Source organism: Parasteatoda tepidariorum, chromosome 1 (genome assembly GCF_982258835.1).
Source record: "Parasteatoda tepidariorum strain Cologne lab strain chromosome 1, Ptep-v5.0, whole genome shotgun sequence".
In the NCBI taxonomy this organism is placed as follows: domain Eukaryota; kingdom Metazoa; phylum Arthropoda; class Arachnida; order Araneae; family Theridiidae; genus Parasteatoda; species Parasteatoda tepidariorum.
This window is the reverse complement of record NC_141755.1, coordinates 113,956,109-113,982,520: the sequence shown is the minus strand read 5'-3', so window position 1 is coordinate 113,982,520 and position 26,412 is coordinate 113,956,109. Positions and strand designations below refer to the sequence as shown.

The window sequence follows — 26,412 nt, the reverse complement described above, 5'->3', positions numbered from 1 at the left end:
CGTTCATATCATAATACTTTTTTTGAGTTTTACCAATTAGGTTCCTCTCTTGAGGATGGCATATAATTGGCAGGTATTTTGCGATGCATCATAATTTCTGGTAATAATATTATTTGTTAATTCTTTTCTGACAAATAGGGAGGAGGGAGTATAAGCAATGCTAACGTACGACATTGTAATAGGCTACGACAAGGAAAATACATACTTGAAGAATCTAGGTCATAAATTGTAATTTATTAGGGAAACGTTCAGTAAAAATAGTTTTGGTGGTATTTTTGACAACTTGACTAACGAAAACAAATTGTGGGTCTGACAATTCCTTACGGTGAGCTATCTTATGGAGGCAAAATTCAAACTTTCTAAACATAAGAAAACGAAAAATTGCTTTTCCCAGAACTCTCTGGTAGGTAAAATAGCATATACTTGGGCTAACAAATTTCTACAAAGGGCAATCATCCGCTCTTAAAATTCAAACTTGTTGTGTCAAATTATGACATGAGATATAACATGAGATAATTACATGAGATATGTGCAGAGATAAAAATGTAAATAATATTTTTGTAGAAAAAATTTTTTTATATTGTATAACTCAATGTTTAATATTTTTTTCTGTAACTTATAATTAATCCAGTAGAAGCATCCACGATGAGAATCTATTTTTACTGAAGATTGGTGGCAAGGTTCAAACTTTTTCCTACTTAATCAAGTCGCTATATTTTATGTATTTTTCTTTTTGCGCCATAGCCTTTTTTTTGTGGCTTCCTTCACGAAAACTTTTGGGCGAACTATTAGCTATAATTCGATAACGTTTTGAAGCACAATTCGAACTTGGAACTTCGATGACAAATTTAACCAAAAGTAAATTTTGCTGAAACTTTTTATGATTTTTTTGCTAAGCGAAATAGGGAAAAACTAGTCACAAATTGTTACCAGCCAGTGTCATTTTTTATGGGGGCCACTTTTTCAAAAATTGGAAATTTAAAACGATTAAGATAGCTATTTATTTTATTTAAGTAAAGCATTTCTCAAAATATACTTTAGACTACACGATTCATTTCTAAAATGCAGAAAAATTTTTCTGTACCTTTTAAGTAATTTTATTTAAAATTTAAGCATAGTATAAGTAACGTTTTGATCTTTTTAAAAAACTTGTATTGACCATAACTTTTAATGGTGGGAGAGTTAACGATACGTTTTGTTAAAGCAGCGTATGCTGTAAGAATTTTGTGAAGTGAGCCTATGTTTTGTGGCAAAATTTCTTTCTTTATTAAAACTTTGCAAAATCTTGTTTTACCGATATTTTTTCTTGTTTTGATAATGAAAATTTTTATAGAGCCAACAAATTCCTACAATTTCCGGCAAAATTCCACAGGTTTTTATGTAATAAATGAGGTAAAACTTGTTCTAGGATAGCGAGTTCCTACAATGAGTCAATGCTGTACCCTTGCTGCCGGGCTGACCCTAGGATGTTTTCGTGGTTTTCTGCTCCATATAACACAAATGTGGGTCAGTTCCATTAAAAAGTCTTTCCCGAAGGCTAGTTTGTTTCAATGATTGATCGCATATTGGAGCTGACATTGGCTACGGATTCAACATTCAAGGAGGGCTAGAAAATAAAATGAGCTGATGTTTAAAGGTAAAATATTGTCCTTTATTTGTCTAAGTTAGCTAAAACTTATTTTGGCACTTATCGCGGGCTAACTTCTGAAGGTAAAATACAAATTTGTTGCATTTGGGTCATAAATTGTAGAGGTAGGGAAGGGAATTTCTTTCCCACTGAGCCAATGTGATTTTCTTTGACAATTTTATTTTATAACCGTCATTGAACAGCAGATCCGATTTTGGATTTACAACTACCAATGTTCAACTACGTAGCCTTGTAATTTTGAACCCCAACCAGAAGACACGTGATCAAGTATTTGGAGAAATTTACCTTTATGGAGACTTTTTTTTACAGAACTATCACTTATTTGCATTAAACTGAGAGGAAAACCTTCCACGGTTAATCTGACGACAAGGGGATTCTAACCCATGAATCCGTCTGCCATTGAGGATATTTTTCGCCAGGACTAGGGTCGATGCATGCCGGTCGCGGAATTCGAATCGACCAGTCATCGCAGGAATTCGAACCCGTTTCACCTCATTGGAGCGCTCTATGCTCTGAGCCATCAGGGCATTCAAACTATGCCCTAGATATTGCCTTTAAATATACCAATTGTGCAATTTCCTTTTAGTTTTTTTTTTACTAGTAACATGTTAAAACACGATATGAATAACTGGAGCTGCGATTAATAATTAGGCATAAAACTATACTTTGTAAGAGTAAAAGTTGGTAATGTGTAAAAGCCAACATGAGAAACAAAATTACTTAATAGCTCAGATCTTAGTAATTCGGATCTTAGGTTCAAAATAAATAATTGGTCATAATTTAATAGATTTTTCCAAAATATTTTGTCTTCTCATCCAATGAATTATTTTTTCTCGACAAAGCCAACCAATCACTCATTTTCTTGAATCGCTGACATCAAAGTCGTTACAATTGTTGCATTGATGCTAATTTTCTGAATTTCATTTTAACCATTTTAACATATTTTATTGAAAAGAAAAAGGTTCTTTTATGAACCAACTAGATGTTAACATTAAATGTTTCTGTTTGTAACTATTTGATTTTTGGTTCAAAATTCGAATTGTGTAATAATCACAATGTCGAAAGTTCGTAAATGTTGCTTACATTCCAGAGATGATATTTTCGAAACTGTTTCTCCTTTTACCCTAAAACGCTGGCAAATACCAAGGAATGTATGAAAAAGGTGCTAAATGATTTTTAAACTTAGAATAAAAATTTTTGTTAACTATATTTGTTTATTGGAAAGAAGAAAAACGAAACTTATTTTTTTTTTTTGTTCTGCACTGTACAGGTTTCAAGTTAGGCAACCAGATGACCAAAATTTTAAACTTAATATTAAGTGAATAAGGTATCATTTCCAAGGTAAAATATTTAAGAATTAGAAATAATGACTTATACCTTAATATCAACTTTCATTAAGTTAGACAATTAATTGAAGGGCAACATCACTTGAAATTTTTAACTGTGGTAAGTGAATTTCTAACAAAGTACAGTTTTTTTTTTAAAAAAAAAATTCACACTAATATTGGAAAATGGAAGAATTAATAATTAAAGTGAACTGTAACAAAACAGGTTATTAACAGACACAAATGTGACATTTCACATTTTGATTTACAAAAAAAAATTCTCATACATTTATGTTTCTAGGTATCGCGCGTAAAATATCATAATTAATCATACTGTGCAACTAAGATTTAAAAAAATTAAATTATTTTTCTGTTTTTTTTTCCTGTTCAAAGCAAGATTTTGATAATAATAAGTATTTTTATTGTAAATTAATAATTGGTTTTGCATCAGACACCACAGCTTTTCTTTTTATTACATTTGTTTTAATTTATTTCCATCTCTTATTTTGCTTTTTTTATGAAATGTAATATGAATGGAAACCATTTAAATATTCCCTTAGGTTAATATCCAATAATGTATTTCACTTCAATAACCTAATAAAATTTGTTTAACTATGCTGTGTATTAAGTTAATAATATAAATAACTTAAAAAATATATATAAGAACTTCATTGATCAATTTTTAAGTTAATTTGCTTATTTATTCGTTGCAAGCAACTCAGTTTTACTATTTTGAGAAACAATTTAACTTTATCAATCATTTTACTTAAATCTTGAAAAATTTATGTATTTAGAGAAAAAAAAATTCAGAGCATTCTATAGTTATTTATTTTTTTGAGTAAAGAAAAAAAAAATTTTAAAAAAAATTATGAACCTAATTGCATAGCAAACTTCAATAATATCTCTCATCCTATTCAATTATTAGGTGATTGGAATAAATATTTTTAGTATTTATTGGGCCTGTAATTGGCAAATGAAACTGTAGAAGGGGTATTAAAAAAGGATAAAAATGAATTCTGGAATTCACATAAAATTTTATAGCCAGAAAAAATTGTTATAGACTAATAATACAGTAAAAGAATTTTTTCCCCTTTTAATGTACGGTGACATCTTTTTCAATAGATTTTTTTTATTGTATATAAAAATAATGCAACTTCTTGTCATTTTTTCCCTATTTCTGTATTAAAAAAAAAGAAGAAAAATTCAGCGACAGATTTTTTATTCCAGAATTTTTTAAATTATTAAGTTTAAGGAAATATTGCTTAAATATGAGTTTTATTTACATTGTTGTTAATATACCTTGCGCAATTAAAATTAGTGATTTTTCAACTAACTTTTACAAGATGGAAAATGTATAATGCACATTGATTCTTCCATTCCAACAGGAAATAGAACACAATTTTAATTTTTTTTTGGGTCACTGTATTTCCTATTTGGTACATTTTGTGCAAAAACTACGAAACTAACAATTTAAAACATTTTTATTCGCTAAAAGTAATATATTCTACAAGCTAAACATATTATATTCTTCACATCTATTCAAGATTTTATATTAAAAAAAATAACATTTTAAGTAAAATACTCTATATTATTGACACCTTTCTTGTACCCACCTGCACTTTATGAGAAAAGAAAACACGCTGACCTGGAAGTTTTAAGGTTCTTACTGGAAAACCTGGAAAAATCGGGGAAATTTGAAACCTGATTTGAGTGGCCACCCTGGTTTTAGCACATTATCAAAAAGTTCAAGTTTTGTTTTTACTTATTTCAAAATAATTTGACAAAAAAAATTATTTTTAAAAAAAATATATTTCGATAAATTTTATTCCGTGCACTATATGCCATAAACTGAATTGGTATTTTTAAAGCATATTATTTTTTTAAAAACACAGTTCCGTCCTATTTTGTTAATTGCGTATGTTTTTTTTCCTTAACAGATTGATGCTATGAAAAAAACAGAAAGAGGAACGAGAAATGGAATTAGAGGTTTGTTGTTAGAAATTTAAATTGATTTTGTCAAATATTTAGTCTTTTAATTTGTTAAGATTAATTGAAAGATTTTATTTCAGTATATTGATACTAAATTTAGAGTATGCTACTGTTTGAACAATTAAATTTATGCTAATTTAGATACAAGAAAAGGAACTGAATGAAAAGCGGATGGAATTGAATGAGTTAAAGAAAGAAGAGTCTCAGATGGAAAGCAAACTCAATTCAAGCAAAACTCAACTTGATGCATTGACTTCTTCTTTACAAAGTAGCACCCTTCAGATAAGTCAAGTAAATAATTTTATGATACTTAATATTGTTTATTAAATTTTAGCTTATTTTTAAAAACACTTGTAATAATAAAAGACAAATAATTCACTTTAATGTGATAACAATAGTAAATTAAAAACAAAGCATGAAAACACAAATGCATCATTCTCGCTCAATCTAATATTTTCTCCGTTTCATTTTGCTTATTTGGTTCGAAGAATGAGTTTGAGGCACTGAAATTTATCCACTGTCAAAAACGCAATAAAACCTTTATACTTGTCTCTACTTATTTGTTATTTTTTATTTTTTAAATAAATTTAAAGCTAATTTTATTATTTGCTTTTTATGGAGAAGAAAAAGATGTAAACACAGCCTTATTTTATCCTTTTTCTATTTCCTTTTTTTTCAAAATAAATTTCAAGCTTAAGTAAGCAATTTAATTTTTTGTATATTTGATAAACTGATAATTCACGAAAATTGTACTTATTATATATTCCTACGCTATGATTTTCAATTATATCCTCTACTGCATTATTATGTTGTTGAAAATTGAGCTTTGAACTACTTGTTGAAAAAACTTGGCAGCTTAAAATATTCTCAACTTAATTCGTCTTAGTATATTTTTTGTTGAAAACAATTAAAGTTGCCTTGTTTGTGTATTTTTGTCCAAATTAAAATTAGAAATGATCAAACACAAGACCAAATACAATACAGCACAGGCCAATGAGCGAAGCTATCAAGGATATGGATAAGCAATTTAATTTTTTGTCTGTCTGTTAAAGTGATAATTCTCTAAATTTGTAATTATTATACTCCTTGCCTACACTTTTCAATTATATCCTTTTCCTGCACTTGTAAGTTTTTGAAAAACAACTTCTTAATGATAAACTTGATATCTTAAAATACTTCATTTGAATGTAGATTGTTTTGTTGAAGACAATTACTTAACTTTCCTTGTTTCTTTACTTTTCTTCTAGATTAAAATTAAAATTGACCAAATACAAGAGCAACATAGGTTAAAAGAGTGAAGCTATCAAGGATATAGATAATGTGCTTTCTTTTGTTGATTTTCAAAATATATCAAACTTTACTATGTATGGCTTTTCTACACCTAATGATGACAGAGCCTATATTTCACCAACATGTAAGTATGCATTTAGTTTTGATTAGATAATGCTTAGAAAAATGCATTGTGTTTATCTTTCGTTCAGATCATAAAGGTCCATGTAAGTTTTAATTATTATAATTTGTTTACATATATAAAAGAAATTCTAATTTCAAATAATAAATGCAATGCTTACATTTCTGTTCTAATTTTAAACTGTATAATTTTTATAAATAATTATCAAACATCTAAGTGATAAAGGCAATCCCTTTATTTTACAAGATGGCAAATTTCTGGTATGTTGGGAGTATAAGTCGTTTACAGAAACCTAAGATAAAAGATTTTAAAATTTAACAAACATTAAAAAAAAAGACCATAATTTTCCATTCAAACCATTACACTGTTAACTTATTGATTCCAACACATATGATGTCCTTGAATCTTAAGATTTTTAGCTTTATGGTACATTTAAAAATGTTTTTACATCATGTTTTATTTTTTGAAATACTCTTGAAAAAAATGTTTTGATTTTTTTATATTTTTCATGTTTTTTTCTGGTTATAAGTATTGTTTTTTAAAAGAAAGCCTTAATATGCAAAATGTTATGAAAGAAAAAGAAAATTAATTGTATATAACATATTAAAATAGTTTTTGAAAGGGGTAAATCCATACACAGTTATTCATATCTATCACATCGATTATAAATGCATCAATATTTCTCGCTCAATTAATGTCCATCTTCACTTCTTGTTTATAAGTGAATTTTAGCTGTTCAAAAATATGATATATGGGTGATTCTCACGAAACCTGACAATTCGGACCAAAAAATTTCTTCAAATTTAAAGACTTCAAAGTAATCTAAAAAAATTTTCGTATACTTCTTTAGCTACACTTATTAATATCTTATAGACATCAGTGTAGTTTATTGACATTTGTTGGAGAAAATAAAATAAAATAGAAATTCACCAAATCTTGAATGCCAGGAAAATGACATATTACCTTAGAAGTTTAAAAAACAGTCATTTTAGGTTAAGTAACTCAACTTAGTAAGATAACTTAGTTAGGTAAGTAACTCAACTTAAGCCTTTATGTTAGATGGACCATAAATTGCTTAAATTAATTATTTTTATCCACTGTAGAAAGAAACAAAACATTTTTTGTTGCTGATATGTACAGAATAAAATTGTGTATAATAATCATTCGTTAAATAAATAAATAACTTTGATTAGATCCAAGCATATTACAATCATTCATAAACTTGGTATTAGGTTAATATTTGCTTTCCCTCTTTACAGTATTAGCAGTTAAAAAGAATTTCTGGTAACACTTCAATGTCCTGGTATTCAGAGGCCAGGAAAATGACAGCCTAGATAATGACAAATTCGCCATTTTATAGCATGTAACTTTAGTTTAATTTAATATTTTGGCCGAAGACGTTTATACTCTGCAGAAAACAACAGTATTTCTTAAAATAACTCAGATGAATCTATGTAGTTTTTGTTATTAATGATTTCAAGAAGCCAGGAAAATGTCAGCATAAAAGCCTACTAATCTTGAAAAAAATTTTGAAATAGATTTTGAGCCAGAAAATTGGTTCTTTTATTCATGCAACAAGACATATTCAGATAGGAGGGTATCTAATCAATCTATTAACATAAGATATTGATTCCTGGCGCTATCTATTTCGGTTATAAATCACTAAATAAAAGTAGCCAGGAAAATGACAGATTTTCATGGGACAAACAAATAATTGACAGAAAAAATTATTTTAAACGAAGTTTTAGTAAACAATACCCTCTGCTTATGTTCTAGAAATGCTTACATAGGATAAGATAAAAAAAATTAGATTTTGAAAAATGTATGGGAAGTTTTGAAGCTAGTTATTATGGAAATATTGTTTGGGACATGCCAGGAAAATGACATTTTGATATTCAATTTAATTTTTTAAGTATACAAAACAGTCAATGCTAGTGCAAAGTCATTTTAAAATGCTAACAGCAATGATATTTATTAAAATTTTTTTAAAAAAGTTCTTTTAGTATTATAGTATTAGATCTTGGAGCAAGGGACAGTGAATTGCCATGTTTCGTGAGAATCACCCATATACATTTTGATATATGGTATTTTAATTATTCTACTCTTGTGTGTTTCTTTAAAAGACAACACCTTAGAGCGTTTCTTTTTTTAATAAGTACTGGTCTCATGACTTTGACCTAGTCATATTTAGTTAGTTTTGATGATTGTTACATTTGTGTTTGGTGCAGTATGACCAATTCTGATTCTTCTGCCATTAAGCTTTACATATATTGTAATCCATAAAAAAAAGTTCGTATTATCACCTATATGGGCTTTTATTTTGTTTTAACAATTTTTTTTTAAATTTTTACTTTCTCCTTTACTGAATGCATTGTATCATATTTCATAAATTCAATGGTTTGTGTTACTTCCATAATGAAAAGGGAAAATTTTCTTGCTGAGCATGATTAAAAATATACACTAAGTGGAAGGGGCAGAAATTATTTTATGCGTCTGGGCTTTTCAGCTTTATTCGAAGTTCAATCTTTTTTTTCATATTCAAAAGGCAGTTTTCAAGTGCTTAATGTAATCAACTTTAAGAAAAGAGTGAATGAACTATGAAGTATTCGATATAATCACTTTACTATTCCACAAATGTGCAAAAAGTGCCTGACTGCATCAGTGATGTATAAAAAATGTGTTTTGTTTCAAAAAGTTAGTTTTCAGTTTATACATCATTCAATCCCTCTTCTAAAAATAAAAATGGTTGATATTTCTCAGAAAATATTTGCTTATACAATGACATTTATAAAATTTTTATTATTATTGCTTTTTGTTATTGAATTGGCAGATGTTAAATTACTTAGATTATACAAATCTAAATTTATTATTTTCAAATTTTTTTTCTTCATAAAATAAATTAAATCGAATTTAAACTTTCCAAATTATCGAATTTATGCAACTTTGTGGGAACTTAATTTGTTGGAAATTTGGATACTAATTTTTTTTATAGGTTTAGTTTCTTCACACTATGAATATTAAAATCTATATGGTTTGTCTGAAAGTATTTGCAATTATTTTTATAGTAGTACTTTGATTCTATATCAGACTGTATCAAACTGCATTTGTGATTTAGTTAGTTTAATAATTTTTAAAAATGCATTAAATATTTTTAAGGTCCCAAAAACCTTTGATGAAGTTGAACCAGCTGTAAATACACCTCTCAATGATTTTCAGGTAATCATATTTTCCCATTTATTTCTTTGAAGAGAAATTTTAAAATCTTTCTTATTATTCACAAAATATGCACCCCATTTGTGTTCTAAACATGTGGCCTCATGTTCTCTATGAGACATTAAGAGAATTATGTCAATTCGAGCATACTTATAGAATTAATTATTACTCAACATATGTGGAAATCAAATTGGAAAATTATTTTGAAATACAGTCGGACCTCTATTTAACGAAGTCGCTAAATTCCAGCAATAAATTCGCTGTATGGAAAATTCGTTAAATAGAAAAATCACCTTTTGAAATACTTAAACACGAAACAGGTTTTATATTCATAAACAGTAGACATAATTAAAATAGCAATGGATACACCTTTATCTTTTAAAGTAGTATTTGGTTATTTATTCTATTAATCTTAACCATAAAAAGAAATCTGCATGGAAAGCAAGAATAGAGCAAAACATTATCCAGTACATTTTACATATACTTTCAACTAAAAAAACGCTAAATTTATGTATAAAATTACAGCTGAATTTAGTATAAAAGTAATTTTAAACATGCATTACAACATGCGTTCTTAAGTTTAATTGTTACTGATAAAATCCATTCATTTTGTCTGATTTTTTTGTTTGAAATGCAAACAGAAAGGAATTTTACTGCTTTCTCTATAAAAGCTAAATGGCTTCTAAATCAATTCAAGGGCATTTCCCCCATAAAATGCGTTAACAAGTTTGAAATGTTCTGAAATATTTTGGGAAATAGAGAAATTGGATCTCAAAGAAAAGCTCGTAAAATAGGAAATTTATTTCGCTATTTGAAAGTTATTTTGCGAGGAAATTTCCAAAATCTTCTTGGTTCCTCGAAAAAATTCGCAAAATAGAGAAATTCGCAAAAGGGAAAGTTCGTAAAATGGAAGTCCGACTGCAAATAATAATAGTTTTTTTTTATATCTCTGTAAACACATACAATCATGTTTGTTTGGATTGTGTGCATCTTTATAGTTCATCAACTGTTGGAGTATTTTGTATTTAAATGTGTTTTTAGATTTAAGTAGTTTTTACCATGCCTTAACTCTTTGGTCATCTCAATCTGAAGTGCAAATACCTCCCTCAGATTGCCCAAAAACTTATTCCCAAACTTTCTTCTCCCCTTTCTCTACACGTCATAATAGTCAACTCATCTTACCAATACACAGTGGGCCGGCATCCAAGGTTTCGTGGCCAAAATTGGTATTTCGATGAAGTTTGTTTCAAAATTTGGGGGGTTTTTATTGAGGGTTTTCATGTGCAGGTAAATTGAATTCATTGCTCAAATTTTGAAATGCATTAAAAATACCAGAAAATACAAGATGGCGGCTGAAATATGGCGAGCAAAAGAAATATATATATATATATATATATATATATATATATATATATATATATATATATATATATATATATATATATATATATAGTGCGTTTAAGTAATTAAATATAGCAATGAAAATATAATAATTTTTGTAATTTTATATTAAAAATGAAGAGCAAATTATATTTCCGAAGTAATATTACAAAATAACGCGAAAATATGAAGAAAAAAAATTCTTTTTTCGGTATATTTAGTCCACCTTTGCAATATGAACAAAATGGGGCAGGTTTTTTCGAAAGAAGAAATATCAAAGAAGAAAGACAACAAAAAAAGTTACGCTAATTACCTCGTGGAAGTTTTTGGAGATAAGTTTCGAAAGTCATTCAAGCATTGTAAAATGGAAAATGATTAGATATAAACTATAAGTTTGTCAAGAGTATTAACTAATCCAACAAATTGAAAAATTGTACTATAATTTCAGACTCATTACTCTGATAAAAATGTAACAGTAAGGTGAAATTCGTATATATGTTTCTGGAATAAAAGTTACATTTGAAAAACATTTTTTAACATATTTTTCATAAAATTGTACTCTCGTCGGTCCAAAAAGTAAATTATAATGTTTGGAATGATTATGAATACTTAATTTGGGTGATATTAAAGCTGCCTACACATATTTTAGTTGAAATTTAATTTTTGGGTCTTTTGGCCCACTGTGCAATGGTAAGTGCTAAGGAATTGAAACAGGAGACTTTTCAGGGACGAATGAAGGTTGTATTGAAAAAATCTTTGCTCTCTTTGTTTTTTTTTCTTTCTTTTTTTAAATCTCAATTCATTTTGTTGTTGAGAATTAAAATCAGAATACTTAAAAAAAGTTTGAGGCATATTTTTAATAAAATAAAAAGTTTATTTTTTTTTTTTATCTGGAGATAGTTTTTTTTTCACCTCATAATTAAAAAATTTAATTTCTTTTTAAAATAAAGAACTGATTTTATTCAAATTTTTAGTTACTTTAATGATTGTTTCCATAATATGACATAATTATTTAATACTAATTAATATCATTATCAAGATCTAAAATTTACGTTTCCTTTTTCTAATTTTTTTCTTTGAATATGTGGAAACGCATTGCATGAATCAAATTTATGCAGGCAAAAACTAAATTTATTTTAATTGTCTTCATAAATTGTTTATAGAATATATATTTGAAAATATAAATTTTATATCCTTTTAAAGTGAAACAAGATTTTAATATTATAGTGAGTGAAAATGAGTTGTAAAGAAAAAAAATTTTGTTGACCAGGTTTTAATAATTTCTTTCTTTCTTTATATGAATAATAAATTGTGACTTTATAGATTCTATTTTCTTTATCGACTCTAAAAACTTTTATGTGGCACTTGAAGAACTTCTGAATCTTATACAGATTGCATAAAGTGAATTTCAATTTAGTTCTTTTTCCACAAACATTTAAAATATTTAACAGTACCTTCATACTTTGATAATTACAGATTATTTTCTCTCATAATTAATCTAACACGCTTTATGAATCATAAAAGAAATAAAAACAGTAGAAAAAAGCACCTTAATTAGCAGTTATATAAATTCAGATTCAATTTGATATCAGCGATTGAACCCAATTTTAATGAAGGTAATTAAATTGTTGTTATAATCAAGGCAAATTATATATTTTTAAAAACTAATTAATATACAATGTTTAATTTGAAGTTTTACTTAATATATTTTCAATTTTTAATTCAATTATATAATATATAGTAGTATTGTTATAATGTATCAACAAACAATAGTCTCTAATTGAAAATTATTATTTGCATATTATCACACCTGAGTACCCCTCTACTTTCCCTCAGAGCGGTGAAACCCTGAACAAATTTATAACACGTTTTAATCATAATTCCTCAAATTTTAACAAAAACATTCTGGGTTAAAAGCGCAAAATGTTCCCATTCCTGTTATACTCATACTTTTTTTTTTAATTTTAGATATTTTATCGTTATTTATTTTGTTTAAATGTTCTATTGGAATCTTTCCAGGAGTATCCATTTAAAAGTAGTCAGTCCTTCGAAGGTAAAACAAATGGATTTGCTAATGATCCATTTTCTGGTGAAGATTCGTTCAAATCTGGTAAGATGACGTCAATATTTAGATAAGTTTCTTAATATTTTCTTTGTTTTTTCACGGAATTAGTTAACTGAAAGTACCATTTTTGTTTCATTTATAAATTATATATATATATATATATATATATATATATATATATATATATATATATATATATATATATATATATATATATATAAATCATTCCATAGTCAATCTTCTATTTTTCTTCTGTTCTCTTTTAAATTGAAATATCAGACTATAAAGCAAGCAAAACATTTTTTAGCCAATCCTTAGAGTAAATATATGCATATCTAAAAACACATGTCAATGTTTATATGGTACATTTGTAAATTTTAAAAAATGTATATGATTTTTTTCCACTTTAAAATAACTTAACAATGGATGTGAACCAGCAGTATGTGAATACGCTGTTCATAGCTATTGATATTAACAATTCTACTGCTGACATTTTTATTATGGCTTGGAGACAACACTATAATTTTAATGTATATATTTTTAAAGGCTTTTATTATGTCTTATTATTTCATATGAAAATTTTATTTTGTCTTAATATTGTTTTGGAGCATTTTATTTTAACTTATTATTAAATTTTTAATGATCCTTTGAATAAGTTCCTGCATTTATCTTAAAATTGCTGGTATCTAAACCATTCATTGATAATGACAATTTTTATTTGATTCGTTTTTTTTTTTTAGTTATAAAATTTTAGTTATAAATTATTTCCTCCTTTAATTTAAAAATGTTGCTCTTTGCTTTTAACTCGAATGATTTTGTTACACTCTTCAAATGACATTTTGTACTATAAATAGTTTTTGCATAATTAAGGTTTTAATTATTATTATGTGAAGTTTGCTTTTTATTTAGTTTAATAAAACTGAATTTATGTATGTTTTAGCTTTATAGTTTGTTTCACTTAAAAAAATTTTTTTAATTATAATAAACTTTTGATTGATAATTAATGTTATTCAGGAATATATAGTGTCTAGAATTTTCTCTTATTTTACAGATCCCTTTTGTTGATGTTGCAGCAGCAGCAGTTAGTGATCCTTTCAGTGGAGACCCTTTCGAAAGTGCTTTTAATGTAACTGCATCACAATAAAAAGAAGTGAGAATTTGGATTTGAATATTTTAAACAATTTCTTTTATTTTGATTATTTCAAGTTTTTAACAGGTATTAATAATTGGTTGTTATGCAATACATATTTATATTATTATTTCCATTTCAGATAGAAATTCTGACTACCATTGATTTTCTGTAATTTCTGCGGGTGTTAGCTTTTGTTTCTGATTGTTGAAACTTTGACAAACACAATATTAATTAGTAAAATATTGATCACTTGACTAAAATTAATATTATTAAATTTTTTTTTATCCTTATCATTTTTCAAAAGCAAGACAACTTATATAAAGCGAATGAAATGTTTTATTTTGATAATATTACATATATTAGAAACTTTTAATACAATTGATCAAATATGCAGTTCGATCAGAATTTACAAATTATTAAATACTATAAATAATGTTTCTTAGGGAGGTAAATTATGGAAAAACAGCTATTTGACTCTGCAAATGCGTAGCTTTAGATATTATTCTTGAATTTCTTTTTATTTTATATTTTTTTTATTGTCAAAACTCTATAAAAATGGAATTGAATCAAAATTTATAGTTTAAGGTTTTTTAATTTCTTTTTCCTTTTTGTAAATTGGTTTAAAAAATGCATTTCTTATTAGTTTTAATTTAGTTTACTGTATTATACATTTTTAAACATAATTAATTCTAAAAAATTTCAATACATATACATTCTATTTCACATATTTCTTTTGCTCAAAACTTATGATTCTTATAATATTAGAGCAAAATGTTCCATTATATACTGGTTTTAAAAATTAAGAAGAAATTTTAGATGTAATAGATTATATCCAGAACTTCTGTATATATTATAGTGAAATTTACTGTCAACATAATTAATGTAATACAAATTTAATGACCTTTCAACAAATATAATGCCTTTTGCATGATCATGTGTAGCACTCATGTGAGTTCAAAGGATGAAATAGTGGATAAAAAAATTTAATAAGAAAATAGGTTAATATGGTCCTGCATATGGAATAAGCCTAGAATTTATTTTGCTCCAAAGCATCTATCCAAAATGAGATAATCTAGATATGAGAAAATTGAATTTCATCTATCTAGATGTGAAGAAATTTACCTTTCATGCAATAGTTTTTTGAGTGGAGGGCCAAGGGAATTGGACAGAGCCACAGTTTTTTAAAGAAAAGTGTAAACGTTTTGAAGCAGTAAAAAATGTTAAAAGGAATCTGTCAAACCCTCCAGTGGGTTAAAGTATTGGGCAGTTTTAAAGTTCTTGGGGCAGTTGGTCATGATCATCTAGCAAATATTGATTTCAGTCCCTTGAGGGGTTTGTTTTGGAGAGATATCGCACGCTTAAATTGCTCTCTAGAGTGTACCATGCATGTTATATGGAAATCCGGAGACCTGATTATCAAATCTACTCGACCAAAATCTGCACTTTTTGAGAAAATTGTCTGCCAGGTGAGCTCTATGTTGTCATGTGTTACCTTAAAATAGAAACAGGGATAATCTCACCTCTGAAAAGGCAAACAAAGAGTATCAAGGGCTCTTTTTATACCTTGTGCTAGTCAAAGTGCTAGTTTGTAAAAGATATAGGGGGTCTGCAGCTATTCAGCATACTGCTTACTCGGACCACGAACACTAAACTTCCATAATTGTAAATTTCTTAATCATTACACTGGTAACATTAGAGAATAGATAGTGGGGCTTTTGTTCAAAGGGGAAACTCTTTCATATGAAGAGAATCAGTAGTTTACCAAAACTCCTCAAGTATCTGAGAAAACAACCATTATGTTATTTCATTACCATTCCATTCACAACCATTACGTGTTTTCCTTTTAATGGATACAGTTGACCCAAATTTGATTTAGATCCAGTTTTGATTTTAAACAGTCAACCTCAAAGAAGTCAGATAGACTGCGATTTTCTGAAAAGTGAAAATATAGACTTAATAGATTATCCAGCAAAAACTTAAGATCTCGACTCTATGAAATATGTCTGAAATGCTCTGGGAAGAGCAATTAAAACTTACAGGGACCCTCAGACAACCCTGAAGATAACCTCTAGACCCTGAAAATAGTGTTGAATAATTGAGACCAATTTCTACTTAGCTGATTTATTTCCACCGTTTTTGTTTGAGAATGTATTGTATGTCTGTGAGAAGGGAGCCATAGTTTGGAACAATTTTTCATTTGTTCGATTCAGTAGCTCCTGTTTCATACCTGGTGAATGTTCATTATATATGTATTGTATCAACTCAAGTGCATTCAAAGCATTATTATTTTCTTTATAGAGTGATCCATTCTCTGCAAGTGATTTGATACTGCTTCTACCCCCTGGTAAGTAGTTGTCTCAAAATTTATTGCATTTTGACAGATCTGAAACTACTTATTTATTTTTTGCTCTTCATTTTTGAAAACTCTAGCTTTCCAAGTTCTAACTCTAGTCAAAATTGAGTATGCTTTTCTCTGCTAACTTGTTACCCATTGAATAACATTGAGATAAGTTAGTTTTTGTTGCATGGGCAGGAATAGCCTGGTTGGTAGGCTGCTGGCCAAAGAATCCCCGCGTATTAAATTGTGACTAGGACACTTTAAATTTGTTGGGGTCACAAAGACCTTCAAGTTCCCATAACAAATCAATACCTCTGGGAGTACTGAATTGGGCATTGATCTTCCTCTGGTTAAGGTCAAAATCGTGATGCGTGGAGGAATGAATGAAGTGTGACTGGTTCCTCCCTGTAAAACGAGCTGTGACGTGTGTATGGCTGTTCTGGGGCATAGATGGTGCCAATGAAAAAAAAAAGGAAATGCGCTCTTCCTTTAAATAGCTTGGATTCTCATGGCAGGATTGCCGTTATTAGCAAGTGACATTTGTTTCAACAACAGTTTTTGCTGCAACAATGCAACCTGTTCAACCTTTTAACCGATTTGCAAAGTTATGCAAATATTTCCCTGCCGAGCGCAAAAATTGATGTTAGCTAAAAGTTTAAGCTTAGAAAGAGCCAGAGCTATTACTTAGCTGGTTAAAAATAATTTTATTCTAATTATTTTAATAAATGTATTAATACTTATTTCTTGTTTTTAGAAATAGATCGTTTTGATCCGTTTGGTTTATCTCAAGCAAATTCTAAAAAAGCTCCTTCTATGGTATGTATGTCTTTTTGGTTTTAATTTGTTTATGACAGATTTTCAATTGTTCAATGATTTAATTTCACTGAATTTTCTGAAACTTTTCTTAATAAATGAGAGATAAATATTCCGATTATTAATGGGTAAAACTGTCTGCATTTATAAATTTTGGTTGTTGTTTAATATTTACAACTTTATCTATTTTTAAAAAATTAGCTTTATAAAAGCAGGCTGGCCACCCACCTTGAAAACTTGGAATTGTCAGGAATTTTTTTTATACTGGAAAAAACCTGGATAAATCAGGGAATTTTTAAGAAAAGCTAGAATTTTTTTCTTAATTTAAATTATTTTACCATTCGTTATATCCACTTTATTCAGATGGAAAGTTATCGTCGAGCAGCTGAAATATTATCAACTTTGCAATAGTTCATTAAAATTCTCTCCATTATTACCCCGATAAACTAGAATGCCATATAAAACTCCCCCATGTTGCTAAATGAATGGAGAAATCTTTGATCTCTTTGGAGATGGGACTAAGCAGTTAAGGAAAGTTAAAAATTGTGGGGGAGGTGGAAGAAGGGGTTAGTATATTTGCTTCTGTGAATAAAAGGATGGTTTTTCTAGTTTTTATCTTCTTGTCTGTGGGCTAAATTCATTTACTGTTCAAGTTTGTTCCGATGCTTTGGGTGTATATTTTTTCTTTTAGCAAAATGTTTCAGTATTCTTAACTTAATAATTTAATAATAGATTTTATCTTACTCTTTTTCTGAAAGTTTCTGTACTTCCATCCAATGAATTATTTTTTTCTCATCGAAGGCTTTGAAACATGAAATAGAATAGATTGTAAGAGCTGTACAAAATGATTATTTAATTTTATGCTGGCAATAAATTAAGTTATTAAATTATCATTTTTCCTATGCAGTCTTTTCTCCTAGAAAAAATTTTTATAGGCTAATAATGCAGTAAAAAATTGTTTTTATATCCTTTTAATGTACAGTGACATTTTTTTCAATAGATTCTTTTTTAATTTTATATAAAAATAATGAAACTTTCGATGTTCTTTTCCATATTATTAAAGAAAAATAGCAACAGCTTTTCTTTTTTTCCCAAGATTTTTTAAAGCTATTTAATTTAGGAAATATTGCTTACATATGATTTTTATTTACATTGTTGTTAGGATATGATGCACAGTTAATATTTAAATGATTTATTTTTCAACTAACTTATACAAGATGGGAAATGTTACTAAAACACTTTGATCCATTCATTCCAACAGGAAATATTAAACATTTTAAATTTAAAAAAGCTATTTAATTGAAAAATAATGTTTATAGTATTAAAATTAAAATTTTCAGCCATTATAGCGACTATCATTAACTAAAATTCATATCCATCTTGAAAAATTTATGTCTGACACTGAAGTAAAGAACTTCAAATTAATTATCTATCATATTTTACAAGTTAAGAACTGCATAGAGTTTCTTATTCAAGTGTCAGCTTCAAAATTCAGTCATATTTACATTTAAATTGTAAACAAATTCACAGAGTTCAGACAATTATCAATTAATTAAATAAGTGATCGTTTTTTGCTTTTGTGCGATTTACATCAGACACCCACAATTAAATCCATTTATTTTAACTTATTATAATCAGTTTTTATAAAATAAACTGTTTTTCGATTGGTTAGGATGTAATTATATTTAATATAAAAATTTGATTATAACTCATGTTTTATAAGATAATTTTTTTAAGGAATTCATGTTAATTTTTTATGTATGACAACATGGAATTGCCTATTTGTAAGAAGAGAAACAATTAAATAGTCTAAACAAAAAAAACATGGGGTTAGATAAGAATTCTTTAAATATTCTAATTTCTAATAAGAAAAGAAATTAAAGAATTTTATCTAGTGCTTTTCGATAGAATATGCAACAAGAAATTTTACAATTTTGCCTCAGGGCTAATTCAAAGTAAACAACATTATTTAAAAAATTGTCTTAAGATATTGGTTTAAAGAAAAAATTATCAATGAATTTTATAAAGAGCACTGCTTGGATAAAATAGAGTATAAAATAGCTCTATATTTAAATATAAATAAATATAAAAATTTACTGATGTGCAATCACCCGGAGTTATTTTCTTTTGCTTAATGAAAATACATTAAACAGTACTTATTCAAGGTTTTTATGGGTCACTCAGTATTTTTTTTCTATTTGGTACTTCATGGTTGAAAAGGGCATAAATTCTATAAATTGAAATTCAGCCCAAAAGAGTTAAATATTTGGTTTGAAATTGAAGTATGGTATTTTAGTGTGGAAAGGCGATACAAATATGATTTGTTAAAAGTACGGAATTTGTTTCTCAATTGTTCCATCTTGCAATCATTAAAAGATTTTTAAAAAATTTTTCATTGATTTTTTTTATTGTTTTAAATTCCGACGTTTTAGTTTTCAGATTGCTGTTCAGATGCTTAAAACTAATGCTGAAGATTGACTCTACAAAGTCTGTTGCTATAAATTTAATTTATATTAATAAATAAATTTCAAATTTTAAAACAAAAAAGTATGGGATAAATTTATTCATAGGAAGATGCATAAAAAATTGAATTTACATGTGATTAACAAGCTAATGTAATTTTAGTTTCCAAATAAGCATGTGAGAGAGATTTAACATTGATTGTGTAGCCTCAAGTCGTGTAAGTCTCATGTTTGTGGTTATCGTATGACTTAGTTGTCTCAGGTCGTGATATTCTGAAGTCCTGGATATTCTAAATACTTGGAAGTCTAATTCTGTGGTAGTCTCAGGTATTCTCTGGTGGTATTCTCAAGTTGGTCTCAGGTTGTGTTCTCTGGTCGAATCAGTCTCAGTTTGTGTTAGTCTCAAGTTACGGTAGTTTCAGGTCGTTTGTGAGTCTCAAGTCATGAAAGTTTTAAGTGGCGGTAGTCTCAAAGCGTGGATGTCTCTAGTCTTGTTACAGTCTCAAATCGATATATAGTTCTTATCAAATTTTGGAACTCATGGCCAATGCCCTTTCCGTAGGTCAAATCACCTTTTTCGACAGCCTGTTGCATGGACACCATTTTATAACAGCAGCAAAAAAGTTTTAGTATTTTTTAGAAGTAATAAATTCCTTTCTTCGTATATTGCTCACTTAAGCGGTAGATTTTCCTAAAAAACATTTTCGTCGTAATAACGGTAAGATAGTAATTTTTAAATATTAATATTTTTGGAATCTTCAATGACAGAATTTTGTCAGCAACTTGCGATTCAACAATAGTGAATTTCTTATTACATGCCGAACTTGTAGAAGCGAACTTTTACTGTACTTAACACTTTATATACCAATTTATTAAAAAAATTATCAAAAGAGTGAGAAACTTTTTTGTCCCATTAAATATAGTCTATTTTTCACTTTGACAAATACTTTTTTAAAAAAATTAAATGTTATTTTCCTATTTTTCATAAAATTCTCAATATGGATTTTACAACTCTTAATAAAATTTTAATTTAAGTCAAGCATTTAATACTTTGTTTCTTAACTAGTTGAAAATATTAATGAATCAGTAAGATAATATGAAAGACTTGCTTGCAAAATTGATCTTGATAGAAAGCTGAAAATTTAGGAATGAAATTGAGGAATAATAAAATGGCTTCCTAGAACGACTTACCAACATGTAAACGGTTACATTGATGTTAAACTTTAAATAATCGTGTGTTGGCAACTAGTAATAATAAACGTAAAGTCATATTACAGGGACAGGCAAGTTCAAATGGGATATATTGTTCCGTTTCAATGCTTTATGGAAATATTATTAGTTCAACTTAAAAGTCTGATCGGTACATAAAGGGTTATACAGTATCAAAAATTTATTAATATAATTTTTTGAATGATTTGAATTGATATATTCATAACTTCATTCAAATCTTATTACTTTTTTTGAGTTTTATCCTTCAGATTCTTGTCTGTATGATGAGGATGGCATATAATTGGCAGGTATTTTGCGATGCCCCATAGTTCTGGTAATTCTTTTGCTGATTCTTTTCTGATAAATGAGGGGGGGGATATTATAAGCAATGCTAACCTACGACATTGTAGTAGGCTACGGCAGGAAAAGTTCATACTTGAAGTATCTAAGTCATAAATTGCAATTTCTAAGTAAAAGTTAAGTAAAACTAGTTTTGGTGGTACAATTAACAAGTTGACTAACGAAAACAAACTATGGGCGTGATGATTTATTACGATGAGATTAAAATTCAAAGTTTCAAATCATAAAGAAAACTAAACATTGCTTTTTCCGCAACTCTTTGTTAGGTAAAATAACATATACTTGGGCTAACAATTTCATACAAAGGGCAAACGTCCGCTCTGAAAATTCAAACTTGCTTCTAGTTAAGACACTTTACTTAAGATAATTACTTGAGATAATTACATGGCATATGTGTAGACATAAAAGTGTAAATAATGTTTTGGTAGAATTTTTTTTTATATCGTATTACTCAATGTTTAAAAATTTATTTTTTCTGTAACTTACAATTGGTTTTGTAGAAGTCTTAAGCGTCCACGGTGAGAATTTTAATTTTTAAAGATTGGTAACAAGGTTCAAACTTTTTCCTACGTCATCAAGTCGCCACATATTTTGCTTTCTTTTTTTGTGGCTTCTCTTACAAAACTTTTGGGCGAACTATTTGCAATAATTCGCTAACGTTTCACAGCAAAATTCAAACTTGGGGTTTCGATCACAAATTTAACCAAAAGAAAATTTTGCTTAAACTTTTTATGATTTTTTAGCTGAGCGAAATATTGCAAAATTAGTGAAAAATTGTTATCAGCCAGTGGCATTTTTATAGGGGCCACAAAAATTAGAAATTTAAAACAATATCCAAAGCTATCCATATTATTTATGTAAAGCATTTCTCAAAATATCAAATACACTACACGATTCATTTCTAAGATGGAGAAAAAAAATTCTGTACCTCTTTAAGTAGTTTTGTTTAAAATTTTAACACATAAATAATGTTTTTATCTTATAAAATTTAGGGCTTAATCTTTTAAACCAGTAATGCTAGATGAAATTTGTGTTAGTTTAGAATCGTAAAATTTATTAGATACTAAACAAAACTGATATTATTGGGATTGATATAACGCGATATAATTTATTAAATTACTTTTTTTAACATCCATAGATTAAAATTTGATGTGAAATTAACTTGATTTTGAAATGAATCTTTAATAACGAAATTCAGTTCCCCTGAAATACCGCTCTAGTGTAAAATAAAATTGTTCAGAGTTTCATTATTCAAAAATGAAAAATGCGTACAATCGTAGCTGACATGAAACTTTTAAATAGATTATTGCAAATAAAACATTTAGGAGAAAAAAAGAGGATCAGAAATCCATATTACTGTACAAACTCTACAAATTACAGATATGCGAAAGTTTCGTGTACTCGAAAACTTTAAATCTCTATTTTTTTTAACGTTACTCAATCTTTTGCAGAAAACAAAATGCTGCGTCTTACAGGAAACAAATTATGGCGATCAACGCTTATCAAAAATTTTAAACATAAAGAGAGAAAAAACTATAATAGTTGTCCCAAAATATTAAGTGAATTAAAAGAATTGAAATTATTAAGTGGAGGGGAAAAAGTAAGAAGAATATGCTAATACCTTACTTAATTTTCAACTATATTTATTAAAAGTTTTGAGCAAATTATCAGCCTTTCATGTTAGCTTACATAATATACTAAAAAACACTGCAATTAAAAAAAAGTTTACATTTATAGAAAAAATGAAATGACAAAATAAAAAAAACGCAAGAAATAGAAAAAAAACATATATCAGAATCATCACTTATAGCAAAATAATAAAAATACCGAGGAATAAAACAAAAACTATAAATGTAGGTCTAAAAACGATACTAACAGTGTTTCTGACAATTATGAATGAAGCAAAAGAGGAAAATAGATCGTTTTGATTTGAAAAGCAAAATTTCATTTCTACATGTTATCCAGGAAAAAATGGAGATAAAAAAATTAAATCATCAGTAATGCTCTTAAAAAATAACGCGTCGTAATAAAAACGCCGATAGAAACAAAAAATTTCAAACAAAGAATAGCAAAAAAAAAAAAAAAAAAACAGTTCTAAAATCTCAATTTTTTAGATTACGGGAAAAACTACCACGTCTTTGTATAAACAAAGATTAAGAACAAATTATAGAAAAAGAAAAAATGGAGAAAAAAAATAATTCTTAATTCTTAAAGCAAAACTTAAAAGCCGAAAATTTTAGAGCGAAGCGACGATAGAAAAGTCTATCAAAAAAACACATAAGAATGCACCTGAATAAAATTGCCATTAAAAACAATAGTTTAGAATTCAATTCTAATAAAATTATTTTTAACACTGTAAATATCTTTTTTTCGTTTTGCTGCAAGTGGAAAAGATAAAAAAAGTTTTATTCGTCATTAAAATCTTATTTAGTCATCTTGTAATGTCTGCGAATGAAAGAATGCGTACCATACCGGGATGGCTCTGTTGATGGAGCGTTGGGCCCATGTCGAAGTGGTCGTGAGTTCGAACCCCAACTGTCAACGGCTTTCCCCGTGCAGTAAATGGTGACTGATAGTGCACGTTAAATCTGACAGGTCACAAAATCCTCCATGTTTCCTTAGCAAATCATACTTCTAGGGAAACTGAATTGTAAATAGATCGTTCTCTGGTGCAGGTCAAAATTATGATCTATGGATGTATGAATGGGTCCACCCTTCAAACAGGCTGCGACGTGTGAGTCTGAAGTAGCCTTCTTGGTCACAGATGGAACATCTTTGCTTCACCCAACGAGCTTGCTGGTATAGGCAAGTTACATAAGAAACAACAACGAGAATGCGTGCAATGAAAGTTTCAGTGAAAATAGCATCTTTCTTGCGTACTACAAGAAGTCTTTATTATAGTACTTTATTTGTGAAAACCTTTAGCGTGGCGGACAGCTGGCCGCCTTAAGCGGCTAGTCCTAAATAAATGATAGCTAACTTTTGTCCAAAAAAATTATGAATTTCGCTTAGAAATATTAGTTTATTCCCATGCTGCACAATCCATCCAGCAGATATCTAGAATTCTTCCACATTATTCATAAGACATCGTGGACCAAACATCGACGTCTGCTAGACGTTTTCTAATATCTTATTTATATGTAATTGACTTAAGTATAGACGTCTTATAGATAACTATGATAGGCGTAATATGGCTAATACAAGCGGTGAACTTTAGCAGACGTCTACGAAACAATCATCAAGAAACGTATCTTAGAAGGTTTCTCGTAGTCGAAATTTAGACGTGGATTGAACCGAAACTAATAACTTGATGAATGAACACATTTAATTACCACTATTTACATTTATTTATAATTTATACATAATGTGTTTCAGTTAAATTTGGCATCAAATATTTATGATGCGTACGGAAAAAAAAACAATATAAAGAAAAGCAATTCCAAAATTAAGGATGAAAATTAATGTTGCTAATTATAATTTAAAAGCTGAAAAATTTAATTTTGCTTTTAAATATTGGTCAATATTAAGACAGTATAAGCCCGCGGATAACCTGCTGAAAAATATGGTGGCCACAACAGATTTTTGTAAACATTTGATAAATTAAAGCAAAGGATTACAAAATACAGTCGTACTTTCTGATGAGCTTACATGTCTGCACATCTGCAACTATAAATATATAAATCAATGCTTGTGTGCACATTTCAAAAGAACGCCCCCCATTGGCCATTAAAGGACAAGGAGCTAGAGATGGAATCCAACCCACTAACTTAATACTTCAAATTATTTAGTCGGTTAAACGTGAAAACGCATGAAGTATTGCCATGATTTATTCAGTCGTACATACATATATGCAGGCTGGTGCGCTCAATACAAAGTAATATTTCTTTAGAACTCAAAAAAATCAGATGTTACAAAATAAGGAAGCACAGACTCAAAGATTATGTCTAGATTCGAACCCACTGATTCAAATTCCACGCGGCCAATAATTTTTTAAAGTAATAATTTTTTCAAATAATAATTTTTTAAGTAAAAATTTTTTAAGTAAAAATTTTTTAAGTAAGCATTTTTGAGTAAGCATTTTAAGTAAACATTTCGCTTAATCATATTTTTCTTAATCACTTTTTACGTAATCACACCTTACGTAATCACTCTTTACGTAATCACTTTTACGTAATGATTTTTTTTTTTACTTAATCATTTTTTACGTAATCACTTTCTTGCGTTCACTATCTTGCGTTTTTGCGTTCGAGCCTCCACTAAGACTAGATTACAACGAAAATGTTAAAAAAAAAATTTAAAGTCTGAATTTTGTTTCCCAAAACAAAACAAAAAAATCGTTAATCCACCCAAAAAATATGACCAAAAGGAGTTTTAGCTTATTTTGACCTAGACAACACACTTAAATTTTAACTCTAAACAATAGCCTTTTGTTTTTTAATAGTTATTTCATCCACTAAAAAAATACGGAAATAGTATTTAATTTTATTTTTAACCAAGAAACTATGAATTAGAATTTTTCCTTTAAACGTTAAATTTTTGTAGAAAATCGTTAACCAAGCAAATTTTTTGTTAACCCATCAGACAAAAATCAAAAATGTATTGAGATCCATCTCTTTTGAGTTACCCTCTTTCTAACTGTTCTTGCGCATTTTTGAACTTGTGAGCTTTGAAATACTTACTATATGTCGTATATTGTAATACTTATTATATACTATAGATTATTATATATTATATTTGATTTCTAATTTTTTCCTTGCAATTTTAGGCTTATTTTTGTAAGAGAGAAGAGAAAAATCCTGCAATGGCAACTAAAATGCGACTATTTGGTATTAAGTTCGATGCGAGGTAACTATGTCTACTATTTTAACAAAAAATAGCTATAAATTACAATTAACAGAAAAAGGACAACTTTAAAAACAAATTTGTATAAAATATCAGATTTAAAAAAAAATAAAAATCATATGAAAATCTGAAAAGCAATGGATAAATTCATAAAAAAATGCACGGAAACAGATGTGAATTTGTATTGAAAGCTTCGTCAGCAATATCAAAAAAGTGATAATTCAG

General features: G+C 27.9%; 2 long non-coding RNA genes across 2 annotated transcripts; both read left to right on the top strand.

Moving 5' to 3' along the window:
- Positions 1–1,443: 1,443 nt before the first annotated feature.
- Positions 1,444–13,076, top strand: LOC147816745 (uncharacterized). Its single transcript, XR_015435982.1, has 6 exons — positions 1,444–1,636; positions 4,911–4,959; positions 5,104–5,253; positions 6,210–6,376; positions 9,530–9,589; positions 12,986–13,076. It is a non-coding gene; the product is annotated as an uncharacterized LOC147816745 (long non-coding RNA).
- Positions 13,077–14,081: 1,005 nt separating this feature from the next.
- Positions 14,082–26,190, top strand: LOC147816744 (uncharacterized). Its single transcript, XR_015435965.1, has 4 exons — positions 14,082–14,181; positions 16,462–16,507; positions 17,256–17,317; positions 26,111–26,190. It is a non-coding gene; the product is annotated as an uncharacterized LOC147816744 (long non-coding RNA).
- Positions 26,191–26,412: the final 222 nt, after the last annotated feature.